Raw genomic sequence first — 16,777 nt, forward strand, 5'->3', positions numbered from 1 at the left:
TTAATCGATCGTTCAAGGACACCATAGGTACACATACTTATGATTTTGTTTAGTTTGATGGTTTCTGTTGAGCTGTTGCACTGGAATCGTAGTCACGGCAAATCTTTGAAAAAAAACACGTTTTGCGGAAATTGCTTCGACAATTATTGATATTTTTTTTTATTTTCTCAAGTGGATTTTGCAAATTGGACATTGTACTACGCTAAACGAATAACAAGTATTTCATAAAAATATGGCTACATACCTTTATAAAAATTCAAACTTATTCCTTTTTTCCCGCATCTCAACATATATAACCCCTTAAGATCTCCTCGTCAGTCAGCTTCAGAAAATCGATTTTTTTGCTTTTGCTTCAATCGTAAGAATTGTTATCTGAGAATATTCTCGCCAAGTTTCAAAGTGTAGCTGATTAACATATCACACCTGAAAATTTCTTTTAATTTGATTGTTTGCTTTAAGTTTCAAAGCCCGTTTCATGTAAACCATATTTTTCAAAATTCCGTGCACGATTACAAAAAAAACTAGAAAAAGGCCGAAAAATCGAGTAATTTATTAAAAATGACTCAAATATTTTAAGTTTGAACTTTCAATCACCTTAATAGTCTATCCTGTGCAGAAAAGTCTTGTAAGGAAGTAGGGTAATTTCGGGAGAGATGCCGCGTCGAGTGAGATGCCGCACTCTCTATTTCTCGTATATAGAGACATTTTTGGACGGTAATATGATGATATATTATGTGCGTCCAGTTGCACCACAAAGTATCGAAAATTTTCAGAACCTCAAAAAAATTTCGTTTGGCTCAATGTCGTATATACAGGTCTGGCGAAGATGGCACTTTGGTATTCGTAAGATGAATCATACATGAGTGGTGTGAGTGATCACAGTATAAATCGACTTGCTCGATTTTTTGGTAAATTATGTATCAGTTGAATAGTTGGAACCTTTTAGAAGGCATTCTGATCCAGAACAAGGTCATCTATAATTTCAAAGGAAAATGCCGTCGAGCGGCATCTCTCCCCTACATTTGGGAGAGACGCCGCATCAGAATTGCTGATGAGATGCTGCACTCAATGGCGGAGAATGCGTAGCTAAAATGTATTGTATTTTTTACGTTAGAATGTCATTAAATGAACATTTGCGTCAGATATAGGTTAATAAGGTCGTCTGATATATAGAATCATTAGTCTATTTATCTATGTAATTAAAGGGGCTATATAGATCTAACTATTGGTTATTTCGGTTTATTTTTTAAATTTTGAGGCACTAACTTTCGTGAACACAGGAATTTGCATTAATGTCAATTTTGTCATGAAAACGACATTTACATTGTTGAATCTTATATAATCTTATATAAACTTGGCAACCATACATAGGAAAACTGCGGTTATTTGCATCTGGCCCATCAAGATAACACCCAAAATGAAAAAAACTATATTCATTGTATGGTCTTTATGTCAAGTAAAAATAACCCTGCGGGAAAACCGGGAAAACATGTGTTCATTTTTTCTGACAGGGCATCATTTGTCGTGAAATTTGAAATGTCAAATCCTTCTGATAGTGTCAAATCCAGACTGTCAACATATTTCTTTATTTTAAATTTAAATTTTGTTTTCACGTTTGCTGAGTTGGAAAAATACATTGTTGCAATCACGAAACTCAGCTTTATCGACGTATGTAATAAAAAAAGAGTTTTTTTTCTCATTTATTGACCCAATTAACTATTTTTTATAAATTGCGTTGTGTTTTCCACCAGTAATACATTCGAGATAATGCTTTTAGTTTTATACCCACACTACTTTTACTGTGAACGTCTAGTTACGGCGGGTAGCCTAGAACAAAGTTTCAATAGCCTACCGATCGCCATAATCTACACGGTTAAATAAAACAACCTGCAGCATAAGTTCTTTTAACTTACTCTTGAGTTGTTCGTCGCTTTCGCACTTATTAGTGTTGTCAAACACAAAACGAGAGATTCGACTCAGTCGAGGTCTTCCGTGGAGGAAGGTACTTTTGAGTTGTTCGGGGTATATTCAAAATTAGGTAAATTCAACTTAAATTTGAGTATTAAAAACCTACCAATGAGTTGTAATTTTTGCCGTGGTTAAATGGAAACTACCTTTATCACGGTTTACCTAATTTTAAGTTCCCCCACGATACCACGAGATTGAGTCAAAGGAACTCAATTTTAGGTAGTTTTTCGTTTCCGCGTAGTTAAACCTACAGAGTACAGACACTTTATATAACAGACTAGCGGAGAGAAAAACAGTAAAACTAACAACCGTGAATGTAAACTGGCATCACGGAAGCTCCCATAAGCTTTGCATGGGCTTCCTCTTGCACTTCCCCTCTCAAAACCCTCATGCTCGTTTGGCTGCAATTTTTGACACTTCGCTAGTCTGTGTATAGCCGCGTTTTCCATTTACTGGGTAGTTACGCATCTGACCCAAATTGATTCAACCAGCTTCGATTAGGGGCAGCGATGCCAGGTGTGAAGATATGTGTTCATTTTGAAGACATTTGAAAGGCAGTGAAGACGGGTTTTTCATTTTGAAGACAAATTTGTTTCGGTTGTCTGATCGATTTCTGGCAGAATTCTGGCTCAAAATCTAAAACCGATTCAGAATCCTGGTTGGTGAAGACAAGTGAAGACATTTTTTCATGAAATGTGAAGACATTTGAAAAATATGCCTGGTATCCCTGTTTAGGGGTTAGCTTCTACACCAATATCGTATATACAGGTATGGCGAAGAGGGCACTTTGGTATTCGTAAGATGAATCTTACATGAGTGGTGTGAGTGATCACATAATAAATCGACTTGCTTTGGTCAAACCGGTCGTTCCGCTGCCATTGAATCGTGTGAACGCTATGACGTCGACCCGTTGTGCTTCTGGATTGTTTACATATGTTTGGTTGCCAACACTAGCAAACCGTGTGTTCTGCCACACCTATATATACCGAATTGCTTCTACACAAGGTTGGGTCAAACGTGCAAACCGTGTCATGTAACGCTTCTATATGATTTATTCCATCTCAAAATATTTTCCAATTAGAAATTCACCGCAATCAAACAAGAACCGATCCAATCCAGTGCATTACGCCAGCAAGTACGCTACACGCAGCGCACTCCGATTATACTAGTTAGAAGACAGGAAAACGCATTAGTTGCGCTACTCTGCGCAGGAGCGCAGCATCGGTATATTTTGAACCCCCTTTTCGGCTAAATCAAAATCCTCACCGGACGGAAGAGGATGAGAAAATTGAACGAACCCTGCTACATGCCTCATGACAAAACGAACCGTGGCTGGCTTCTACCGACGAAATTGAGACCGAAACCCTTTTGCGATAACATTTAAAGACAAATGAGAAATAAATTGAAAAGCTTTTCTTTTTAGTTTTACACATTTGTACATTCCACGATTTCTAACTGTTTCTCGCTCGTTGCAGATACACCCACAAAACACACCGATTCGACTTTTACCCGAAGATTAACACAAAAGCCAGGTGAGTACTATCCTATATCAATATTCGACTATATACGACAACGGTATTAGCGCTTCAAGCAGTTCGATTTAAAATAATGAATTTTATACTTCCGACTATAGCAGCTATCGCGTGATTATTTTTTGTGGAAGAAAAACAATGATTGTTTCTTTCGAATTGCGTACGATTGAATAACTAAACTTCTTCCCGATTCGTCAACATCTGACTGCCAACTGCCATCACTTTTCTCAAGCTATTTTCCGGGCACCTCGTACCGGAATTTAGCGTTTATCGCCCCTGACAGTTGATTGATTTGTTTTTCCAAATCAAGCCGCTGAGGGCATCTTGAAATTAAAAGGTGTTTCAACGACTGTGGAAAAATGAAAAAGGAACTACGGCAACGGAGGGCAGTCCGTCAACAGTTCCTCAATTTTCAAACATTTTAAACGGAAAGGTAAGTTGAAGGTGCCTGCCAGTCAGCCACACTATTCGCCACATTCTTCCGGCCGGCGGAAATGTTCGGTTTCCGGAACGGCAAATTTTCTTTCCTCCCACCCCTGCTTAACACATTGGGTGAGTGGTGTTAGGCAAAAGGCGCCGTGCCGTGTTCTGAATATTTGTTTCTTGAGCAATTCGGGAAGAAAGCGGGGAAGTGTATTTTTTTTTATTCGAACCTACAACACTCATGGGCTGAAGAGGCAGACTGTCTTCCGGATCGATAGTTTGGCATATCATTTCCCATGACCGCCTTTAGCAGTGGGAAACGCGAGCTTCAAGTTCCCAGTTTGTATGGATTTCTTTTGAAAAGGTAGCTGTTTTTATTTTCGTTCTCTCCACCCACCCGTCAGCTTGCAACGAAACTAATTCTTAGCGGGTGCAAGAATCAAGCGGCTCCATCAGACGACTGACAAACGGAATGCAATTCAGGGGAGTAGGAATCATGGGGATGATTTGAAGGTGTGCATTGTTGCAAGTGTGGAATGCTGGCAGCCGAAAAAAAGGGTTGACGTGGGGAAAAGAATGCACCGCTATATGGTCTGTGCTGTGTGGTGTGGCGTGTTTGAATTGGAAGCGATGACCTGAAAAATGTGCATATTTCAACGAGGCCCAATTCGTTAGCGTTTTTTTGGGTAGACTTGTAGAAGTTTAAAGACATTCGTGGGAGGTACGTTGCGATAACAATTATTGGTATTTTGCAATATTTCGCACTGAAAACGGGAAAGACGATTTAGTTTAATGAGCGCCTTAAAACGTTCTACTCAATTATTTGGTGGCATGTTTTCAAGGCCAGATTAATACCTGTTGTATTTTGTGCTTGCCGAAAAAAAAACCCATATATCGATAACCCAATATTACGAGTCGTAATGACATATGAAAAAATGACATTTTTCGTTTCAAAATAAAGATTACGGTTTGTCTCATATTGACAATACCGATCGATCCTAAACTCTACCATGATTCACCTTGCAGGGTTATTAGCCATTTTCTGATCGCTCATCTTGCGGGAATAGCGTGTTACATGTTGAACGCTTTCGAAATCAACCAACAATCAACTCAATCGTAACGACATTCATTTTCTATCATTTTGTACATACACAAGCTAGAATGTGTACACGACTTCCGGTCAGTGCGACTCAGCTCCGCTGACGACGCGGGATGGGAAAGGGAGCATTTTGATGAATCCGAAGCAAATGACTAAGCCTAATATGCATGAAGAACATGTCGCGGAGGTTGGTTTTTGTGTGTGACTGACTCGCCGGAATAATCTGCTGTACTAAATCTTGTTTTTTTTGCTCGCACTCGCGCTATTGTTGCGTATTGAGTCGGAGAACTGGTACATTATAATGAGTTAATAGCAAAATAGCCTCGGTAAGTAGCGGCAGGGTATTTCCACTGGACACGAATGGAAAATTCCAATCCGAAGTACAAAAAGATTAGCGCGCGAACGCCATTTTGCACTGCCTGGAGTCGCAGCACCGTCACGAGCAAGTGATTTTTTGTTCCGAGCTCCGAGCAGGCGGAAAAAGGAGGATGGGCAGATCTATTGTTCGTTCTGTTGCTGTTGCTGTTTTTTTTGCGCAAGAATCGCAGCTTTAGTAGTTATGTATATCGTGGCACTGGCCCTCGGTAAAATGCTGAAACTTGGAGCCAACAGAGGAGCCATATTTAGAAATCATCGCACTATTGTCTAGCTGGAATTGGCCGATGTTGGCAAATCCAACGAAAAAAAAAACGCAGTAACCATCAGCAAGAGAAGCTCTTCTTTCGCCCATAGTGTGCATTGACTATTGCAACTAATTAGCAATCTTTTGTCTCTGTCAGTTTGTTTGCATTTTCCTGTGGCTGATATTTTCATTTTTCACGGTTTTATTGAACAATGAGCGATTGCGCCCCACTTCCAGCCACTCGAGGTGCCATCATGGGAAGAATACTTTTCGAGAGCAACAAAAGCCGGAAGTGAGATTCGTCCCTTTGTGGCGGGGCAATGCAATGGCGCACTCCGGTATCGTCAACATTCCGTGATACACCCAGCGATCAGCAGCGATGGGAGGCAGTTATCTTGTGCTGTCATTTTAGCCCGGTAGAGCTACCTAGTATTTATCTAGTCCTAGGTATAGATTTTGTCTCTGTAATGATGGATGACGATTCTTCCAAAGTGGAAGGATATTGAAAATTGTCACCGCATAGCACAGAGAGGCAGATTGGGTCTTACCTTTGATTGGGTGCACCAATGCTACTTTCGTGAGAGTGTATGATGCATTAGCATGATTGGAAAATGTATTGATGAACGGAAAATGGATATGAGCCCGAGCTGAGAGGTACGGCTTTGTTCGTGGTCTGGTGTTGATCGGTCGACTAGTGCAGGCTGATTAAGATTGGTAAGTATCTGGCTGGTACAGTAACGGGTGCAAGTTTGCGAGCTTTGATCAAGTGCTCTTTCTGCTGATGAATATGAATCGAAATGTGTACCTGATGCATTTCCATTGATTGAACACAACTTCTCTGTACATTGATGCATTATGTGGCAGCGCTTTTGATGCGCATTGTTTGTAGAATTAGATGCAGGTGCATTTTTATTCCATAATAAAGATAATGGTATTCGTGATAAAATCACCATGAAAGTCAATCATCAAGTTAATCAAAATCAAGACGGATACAGGTGTGCACATTTTTTTCTGTGTGTGAGTGCGGTTGTCATTTTTTCTTTGATGAAGACGAAAAAACAAGAGGATATGAAGAAGAAAAGCACAAACAAATGACGTAGTGGGTCTTTCTGTTGCCATAAGTTATCTTTCGGTATGGTCATAGTTAATTTAATCGGTTTTTTCGAAGTAAAAAGTGTCCCTAAGTGTTCTAATAGGTAGATCCGAGGTGAAGCTCGGCCTTTTCTCACTTTTCATCGTGCGCCAAAGAATCAGGATGCTCGTTCGTTCATTTCAAGGGCCCCGGCCGCTATGCTTAATTTTGCAAGTATTAAACTAATATACTCAAAAGTGTCAAATGTTCCCACCTTTCTCTCATCTTGAATCAAAATAGTATCTTTCAGGCATATTTCTAACCAGCTCGAATGCTTCCCGAAAATCGTGTTTTTGGAAACCGAGAAAGATTTCGTACATAGCATTTAATAGTTCTTGGATTTGCGTACTTTTCCGTGCATTATAAGGCATTCGATGGTGATGAATGGCTCAGAGAGGGACAATTTTTGCCTGTGTCACCTTTTGGAAACCAACGGCTACTGTCATGCTACCAAAGCAATGGGATGGTGGAAGCGTTCATAAAGAAAAGATAGATGTGTAGGTTTCTGCGCAAAACAATCTGTGTTGAAGAAAGATTGGCCGGCACAACACACACACTTCATTAATTAATATTTTGTTAATTGAATCGCAAAATTATCTTTTTTTTACTAAATCTTAGGTGAAGCTTTTCAAAATGATATTTATCATTGAATAAATCCACTCACAAAATGTTATATATGCCAGTCAAAACAAATCGTCGGGAGCGTAAATACATCTGTTTTTTTTTTGTTCGTTCTCGAAAAGCTCCCAAATGATTCGTTAGTGTTCAACCAACCTTATACTTTGCAAAATAATGTCGAACTCCACAGCTACACGTTGTTGACTAGACAGTGCAGAGATAACTTGAATAACACATACCAACGTCTCCAGGCAGTCCTACTGGTGATCGCTGCTGCATTGATGAGCAGTTTTTACAGCTCACTCGAACAGCTAGTAATCATGTGTCGTTGTAGCTAGAGTGCAAAAAGCCGTTCTAAAGAGTAGATTTGTGTCGGTTCTAGTCCCGACGTTACCCGTTAGTCGCTATGGGTGTAGCCCTCGGGTTAGCGACAACTGTTTGTCGAAATGATTAGTTTCCTATGCAAGCACCAAACACTATTACTCCGATGTTACACTATTTTGATTCATGACTTTCAGTAAGTAGCTGTAAGTATCTTACAGAACAAATAAATTTTAAACTTCAAGGAATTTAGAATCATTTCACGTGAAACTCCTTGTCAAAGTTTACGTAAAATTTCGCGTGTAACGTAGAATCGGTGAAATCGAAATTTCACGTAAAACTAATAAAAATTGTATTTTACGGGGAATTTCACGTGAACTTTAACACCGAAATTCAAGTAGAATATCACGGGTAATGCGTCATTGAGATTTCACGTGATATTTGACACCAAATTTCTCGTGAATTTCGGAGTTAAAGTTCACGAGAAATTTGGTGTCAAATGTCACGTGAAATCTCAATGACGCATTACCCGTGATATTCTACTTGATGTTCCACCTGAAATTTCAGGTAGTACTGGTAAAATTAAAATGTTTCACGTGAAATTTCACGCCAAACTCTGCGTCCAATCCCACGTAAAATAGCACGTAAAATTCCACTTGGAAATTTGGCGTGTTACGAAGAATTCGTATAGCTGAAATTCCACGTAAAATTGCACGTTAAATTCCACGTAAAATTTCTAGTTATTTCGCAAAAAAAAATCAACTGAAATTTCGCGTGAACCGTAGAAAGGGTTAAAATTGAAATTCTAGGTAGAATTTCACATAAAGTGTCACGCGGAATTTAAAATGAAATTTTACTCGGCATTGCACGTGATAAATTCATAAAATTTCACATTGGACGGGTAAAATTCAAATTTTCGACGCGAAATTCAGCGCGTAATCCAGCGTGAAATTTTGTGAGCAATGCAACGTAAAATAAAGTTCTACAGTTCACGCGAAGTTTCCCGCGGAATTTCAACTTCACGAGTTCTACGTTTCACGCGGAAATTCAGGTTAAATTTTACGTGGATTTTCACGCGGAATTTCACGTAAATGAATTTCATCTAAAATTTCACGTGGATTCCAAGTCGAATTTCACGTGAAATTTCACATGATATTTCGCTTGAACCGTAAAACTCGTAAACATGCAATTTCCCGTGTAATTTCACGTGAAGTGAAATCACGCAAAATTTACAATTTTATCAGTTTTAGGTGTCACGCGAAATTTCATGCGAAATTTTACGTTAAAATTGACCCGAAATTTCACGGGGGGTTCCATTTTGTCGAGTTCTACGTTTCATGCGAACTTTCACGTGGAATTTCAGGTCAAATTTCACCTCACATTTCATACGTAATTTCTTGTAAAATTCCATGTGGAATTTTACCTTTACCAGTTCTACGTTTCATGCAAAAGTTGACGTGAAATTTCGCGCAGTTTTATAATTTTACGTTCCTTGTGAAATTTCACGTAAGATTACGCGTAAAAATTTGAGTGGAATTTCAACTATACCAGTTTTACGTTTCTCTGGTAAGGTTGAAATTCCACGTAATTCAGGCATGCACCTAAAATCTGACTTGAAGTTTTACATGGAATATCACATAAAATTTCACGAAGAATTTAACGTTCCTCGTGACGTTTCAAGTAAAATTACGCGTAAAATTTGGAGTGGAATTTCAACTATACCAGTTCTATGTTTCTCGCGAAAATTCATGCGGAACTTTACGTGTAATTTCACGTGGAATTTTAATTTTACCGCTTCTATGTGAAATGCCAGGTTGAACATTATAACGAGGGGCCAGCACTAGCATGCACCAGCGAGTTCGTCGTATTGAAAATACCGACATCTTTTGAATGTACTTAAAGTAATTAAAAAAGTATTTCAAAAATGCTTCTGTTGTGCTTAATAAATATCTAATGTAATTTATATCGATGTGAAAGTACTTAAAGAAATTAGAGTTCATATTGGCGGCAATTAAACTATTTTGCGTATTTCGAGTACGGATGAGCTGCACTTAAAATCATTTCTGTGATTAAAATATAATGAATTTGACACATACTTTTTAAATATTAGTGGTACTTAGTGTTCTTTATAATAGTTAATGGTACTTAAAGTAACTAATTAGTACAATTTTTGGTACTGAAGATTTAGTGCTTGCCCCTTGCATCACGGTTTAACCTGAAATCCGCGTGAAATTTCGCCGGAAGCGTAGAACTGGTAAAGTGAAAATTTCACGTGAAATTTCATATGAAATTCTGCGTGAAATTTCACGTGAAATATCGCGTGAACCGTAGAAATGGTAAAATTGAGATTTTACGGAATTTCACATGAAATGCTATGTGGAATTTCACGTTGAATTTCACGCGCTATTTCACGTGAAATTCCACGTTCAGTTTCACACGAAATTTTTCGCGGAATATCACGTGAGATGTCATGTGAAACTTCACGCGAAATTTCACGTGCAGTTTCATGTAAAACTTCACATACAGTTCCACGTGAAACTTCACGTGGATTTTCAATTTTACCAGTTTTTGTGTAATTTTTTCAACATTGAAAATGTCTTATTGAACTATTCGGGACTGGGTGCCATTCTAAAACCAAACGATGTCTCCGTCTTTTTAATACAAAAAAAATCGAAATTAATTGAAATTATTATTTTGCTACATAGTGTATTTCAATAGTACACTATTGAAGAACCCGTAAAAAAGATATCGAGAAACGTGAGAACTACCATGTATGAATCAGTCCATTCCGAGCAGAGTCATCAATAGGGAGGGATTAGGGCAAATGGTCTTGAGTGCGACGATTTGTTGTTTTTTATACAGTATCGTCGAAACATACTTCGATTTCAGCATAAAATTAGAAAAATATTTTAGTACACCACACGTATTAGATGACATGTGAAACTAATAATTTTCATAATTTGCGGAATAAAATTTAAATTAAACTGTTATTGGAACCACAATAACAGTTTTACTGACTCAAGAATATTGAGTAGGAATTGGCTTATCTTGGATTGAATGATTAGGACTATAATTTCTGCTCTCTTTGACAGTTTCAACATGTTTCAAATGAATACTGGTATTTCAATCGGATGAAAAATATATTTGGCAATGATTAATGCTCAAATTTCTTTGAAATACAGTGAAGACCCGTTTTTATCAGCCCTTTGGTGAATTTTAGGCTGATAAAACCGGGACATTGATAAAATCGGGACATATATTTTTTTTTCTATTTACCTCATTAGCTGCAGTAGAGCGAAACTTTTCCACATACAACCTGGCTAAGATAAAAATACGCAACAGACTTCTTACAAGTATTATGCAAAAAAACACGTGAAAAGTTATAAGAACGAAAACGGTTTTGTTGACTTTACTGTTGGCGTAGAACTCGAACTGGGTCGATACTTCTCATAGCTCTCTGCAACCGCTTCGCTCCCCCCACCGAGTTCCAGGCCGAAACAAGTCTACTGCAACCTGCCGTAACATTCTCCCCCAACTCGTCTCCAGAGTGGAACCAACCTTTCTTCGGATCAGAACTCACCCACACTCTCAGCTAGGGGCGAGGAAAAGTTACCGGGATTAACAACATCGTATACCCGCTGTTCAGAAACCTGCCGCCACCGGCAAAAAGAGCCCCCCTCCAGTGCTACAACTGAGTCTAGAAGGGTGGACCGCTCCCGGATTCGTGACAAACGGCCTTGGCGATCCCGATACTCAAAAGGGTTCAGGGTACTCACACGAACAAAGACTTCCGGCCCATCAGTTTACTTCACTGCATTAGTAAAATCTTCAAGCGAATGGTCAATAGAAGGTTAACTATCATACTCGAACACGGCCAGCTGCTGGACAGCCGGTAACACACCTTCTGGAAAAGAAAGGGCGCCGGATCGTACTTGACATCCCTGGGGGAAACCCTTGACCAGGGCAAAATAGATGGCCTACACATCGATATTACTATCCTTGATGTTGACAAGGCATACAACAACGTATGACAAGAGAGCATACTTCGGCAGCTTGATCACTGAGGAATCCGAGGAAAGCTTGACCTCTAATACAGCGCTTCCTACAAAACCGCTAATTCCGGAGTCGACGGCAGCGAATCCGGAACTTATACTGAGGAAAACGAAGTACTCCAGGTATCCATCCTGGCGGTCACCCTTTACCTCATCAGCATGAACTCCATATTTGCCACCCTCCCCAAGGGTATATTCATCCATAGATTCCAGATTTGCAGACAAGTCTGCAAATTCGCAGACTTTTAAATTAAGTTGCAGATTTTTTCGATGACGCAGATATTTGCAGATTTTTTAGTTTGGTTGCAGATATTTGCAGATTTTTTAGCTTGGTTGCAGATATTTACAGATTTTTGAATATAAAGGCTTTTGGTTACACTAGCTTTCCTGACATTTTTTGTTCTTCCCAGACTTTTCAAATTATTATTGCAGACATTTGAAAAAAGTACCTGGCATCTCTGTATTCATCCTAGTCTACGCCGACGACATAGTAGTCGTTGTGACCAAGGGTCGAGCCCGCATCAAGCTACAAATCGCAGTCAATGCCATCTTCAAGTGGAAATCCTCAGTCGGCTTCCGGCTTTTCACCTCTTTGCTCCACATTCCATCGAGCCACACAAATTTCGAACTAACAAGTTCCTCTACGTCGTATCGGCATAAAATATGAAAACAAAAAAAAAACAGGACAATTCGACATTTGTTTCAGTGGTGCCAACCTTCCAGATTGATCTGGATTCTTCCAGATTTTTTAATCATCGTCCAGACGTAGATTTATGTTTGCTGATTCAGGTTTCACAAAATTAGAACAGATTTATCCAGACAATTTAAGAAATAACTTACTAAAAAATAAATAAATATTTCTAGCTATATATAACCATGGAAGGTTGATTAAAACATTTTAAATTTTGCAGTACATGATGTTTTTTGGGGCATTACTTCATTTTAATATGTCGAGTCGCATATTTTTCACATAATCCCAATCTTGATCAGTTTATCTATAGACCCACTTAATATCATTTACCTTAACGACGCTGAATCCCTCTGGATAAAGACTCGATACGTCAATCGTTTGTTTACCATTTATCTGTCAGTGTCATTCCCATCGAGCACGAGACCTGCCAATGGCCCTCGTTCCAGAAGGATTCGAAGCGATTTTCTTCGTATTGAGGGCTTTTGACAAGTCTCGTGCTCGATTGGTATGACACTTACTGATAAATAATAAGAATAAGATAGAGTTGGCGAGTCTTTATCCAGAGGTATTCAGCGTATTTAATTTACCTATACAATTTATATTTATTGAATAGAAATGCCACCTTTCTGTTTGAGTCATCATCTTTGACATATTGCTGCAAAGTTCAATTGCCTGCTGCGACATCTACAAATTAATAGCGCAAACAAGATAAGGTGGATGTTTGTGTATTTTTCATATCCACGCTAGGTAATTTGATAAAAATTTTGATATTTTTCGTTAAATACGCATCAATTATGATGAATCATGGGTTCAAAGGTGAAGAAAAACATTTTGGAATTTAATGATAACAGTTTTTGGTAGATACACTCAAGTTAAACATAAGAAATCTTCAAAAATGTGACAATTTTCATAAATAGACCCATTGGGTAACTGTAAAACGATGGGGTATGGTGAACAGTGAAAATCTCTTGTTTTTGTGATCTATCTTAAAAGGCAAAAATGGGTTCTGATTTTCGACAGTAAAGACTACTTATTTAGTGCAAAATTTGTTAATACTAATTAACTGGCCATTTCTTAACGAAAATCAGCCAGTGTTTTTCATCCTTTTGACCTTGTCATCTGCAACCTCCTTTTGATTTTGAGTGTCGTGATGAAGCTGCTGTGTATCATATGAGCAACAGAATTTGGCGCTAGTATATTAAACATTACACTTACCAACTTCTAAACACCGTCCTTAAAATGTTCGTTTTACGATAGTTTCTGAACTCGAGAAGTGGTTAAGATTGGACAGAGAATGGGCAAAAATCGAAAACGAAAAAAGCAGTTTTTTCCCACACCGTGTGTTAGATCTTCATAAAATCGGCTTATTCAGAATGTTGTTACAGTACTGCTGATTGATTTTTATGAAGAACTAACACACGTTATTGAAGAAAACTGCTTTTTTTCGTTTTCGATTTTTGCCCATTCTCTGTTCAACCTTAAGAATCTGAATCTGAGTTGTCACGTTTTTTCAACAGTCAAAATATTTTGAAAGTAGATCACAGTGCCCATACCTAGTAAGAACAGAATGTTGATGCAAGTTTCTAACCGGTTCTGATTCCAGAACAGTTTACGTCAGTTTACAATTTTTTTGTGATAAGTAACCATTGTTCAAAACGATCACAACATACACCTCAATAGGCACGCAGATCACCAAAGCGTGGCAGCAACGCGGAAAGGAACCGGCCGGAAATTTCCCCGAGTCGAATGACCGGCTCAGAATCAGACTCTGTATTTTTCTACCCCTCCCCCAAACTGGAACCATCTCGCGACTTGTTGAAACCACGCTCTTATTATTTCGCGCGTTCATTGTGTTCGAATGCAACATCAGCGCCCTACCGAGCGCGTCCGACGTTCCAGAGTTCCGCCCCAAATCGTGTTCTCGCCGCTAAGCGAGATGGATGGGGCTCTCGAAAGTTATCTGAATAAATACTTCCTCACATCCGGTCGGTGCTTTGCGGTTCACAGCGCACATTCCAAAACGCCAGCAAGCCGTGGAGAAGCACCGACTGACGATGGCGATTACCACCACTCGGTCGACCGTCCTCATCATCATCGTCACCAACGATGTTAGAACCTCTGGCTGGTCGGTGATGGTTTGTAATCTAATGCAGTAGCAGCAGTGCTTGTTGATCGGTTGACCCCTCCCAGACTACATCCCTCCTCGTAGGGAATCAAAGTCACCTCATCGATGAAGCACCTCTACTGGCGGCGGCGGCGGTGATGGTGCAACGCACGTCTCTATTTGCTGAGGTATTAAGGGGCGATATGACGCACTCGGTTACTGTCAAAAAACAACCAAAATAATGCTACAAAATAAATATCAATCGTGGTCCTAGATCACTCTAAGAATGTATAACAAATTTGCATCGAATTAGAAAACATGCATTTAATTTCCATTTTTGCATCAATTTTGCACTCCCTCGCAAAAAAGCTTTTTTAACTAACGTTCTACGCTGATCCGCTTTGTTCGACGTCTTGTCGAACGTAGGGCTAGTTTTTTTTGTACACTATAAAAAATTGACACGTTTATTCCAAATGATAATGCACTTGAATCATATTGTCTTCTATCACTACCAAACGAAGTGATTTAGTTTTGATTTTCTAATGATTCACAATCCGCACCAATGTGATCTAGCCTTTGAAAACTATTTAATGGAATCCACCTTTAGATTGATATGTATATCTGTTGAATTTGCACCACTGTACAATTCTACACTGAAAAAAATCCAAACGTTAATTCTATTTGCTTCAAACCGCTTAAAATTCATATGAAGAAGAAATACTATTGTTATCACGCGCACACATACCTTCTATGTGTCAACTGTATAAACTATGTGTGCACACACATAAGTTATATGTGTATATTGTTATAGAATGGGGTTTTATGTGCCTAATAGTTATGAAATGTGAATGTAAGATTAATATTTTTTGTAAATACACACATTAGGTTTATGTGCCAGCAAATAGTGTCTATATGCCTCCGTTAATTGCAAAAATCTATGTGTAAAATCAATAGGCATAACGTTTACTTTTTTTTGAGTGTATGTATTTTGAATAGATTCTTCATTCCTCAAGTTGTCAAAAGTACCAGCACGATAATATCTATAATAAATAACAAATAAATGTTCACAAATTGGAGCGAAAAGTGGAAAACCGGTCTTCCCTGATTGTTTTAGAGCGTGAGTACTATACGGTTTTATTGTGGTCAATTTTATTATGCCTTTATTTATTTTCAGATTACGGAATATATAGATAAGTCGTAAGGGTAATCTACATGATTCAATACACAATCACTCAACAGCAATGAATTGAAGTGATTTGCTGTTGGTTTCGTAGTGCTTGGATATGATCTATTCCAATGGATTGACACATCGAATTGTAATGTTTGGCAAGTAGTGCGAATTCAACAGTAAATCACTTTACATCAGCGTGACGATTTTTTACCGTGTAGGGTTTTGACGTCTTACACGCAACGCAAAAGACATGATGAATTTCTATTTTGATGGAAACAAATGCATTTAATTTCACTGATTTTTAAAAAAGAAATCACAAGTGATCTGCCCGCTAGATTATACTACATTATGTACAATCTTATTTGATTACAGAACTGCTAAAAAATTAACCTTAAATTTTGCCTTAAAATTTGAAATTTTTGCGTTTCTTATGTAACTTATGAGAAGTGCTAGGAAATAAACTACCAAAACCCGGTTTGAGCAAAAAATCCGGATGCTCCATTACTCTCAGAGTAGTAATTAGATGAAAGAGAAAAATTTTCTCATTTGGTAACTTGTCGCTGTTTTGCTATCTTATAACAAAAGCCATTTTGGGGTAAACTGAGTTAGATATGCAATGTTTAAGTTTTAAACTGGAAATATAGCATATTTGGCAACACTGTAACCTAAAATAACTATTTTTTCTAAACTCCCTAACTAATTTCCTCCAAAATGCACCTCACCGATTGTTTATAGGCCGAATTAAGCCAAAGATATGAATAAAAGTTAATAATTGACGATTTCTTTCTATGGAAAATTTTACATGCACGATTATGACACGTCATACAAATTTTGCCATCAATACACACCTATGACACGTGTGAGTGCGACTTTTGTTTACATTTATGGTAAAAACTCGCAACATATTCAACTTGATCTTCGTAATATTTGAGAGATTAATACAGAATTGATAGAAGCATCAATTGTCTTCTTTGAATTGTTGATACTATTTATAAGTTTCAAGATCAAATCAATCTGAAACTTTAAAAATCGTTTTTCTCGAAA

General features: G+C 38.3%; 1 protein-coding gene across 6 annotated transcripts in view; it reads left to right on the top strand.

The window, feature by feature from the left end:
• Window positions 1-16,777, top strand: part of LOC131677051 (homeobox protein prospero-like) — a 247,251-nt gene that overhangs the window by 42,559 nt on the left and 187,915 nt on the right. For all 6 annotated transcript variants that reach the window (XM_058956573.1, XM_058956572.1, XM_058956571.1 and 3 more), the window contains exon 2: window positions 3,444-3,500. The gene's annotated coding sequence lies outside the window, so the exon portion shown is untranslated. The remainder of the gene's footprint in view (window positions 1-3,443; window positions 3,501-16,777) is intronic.

This window comes from Topomyia yanbarensis, chromosome 1 (assembly GCF_030247195.1).
Source record: "Topomyia yanbarensis strain Yona2022 chromosome 1, ASM3024719v1, whole genome shotgun sequence".
Taxonomy (NCBI): Eukaryota; Metazoa; Arthropoda; class Insecta; order Diptera; family Culicidae; genus Topomyia; species Topomyia yanbarensis.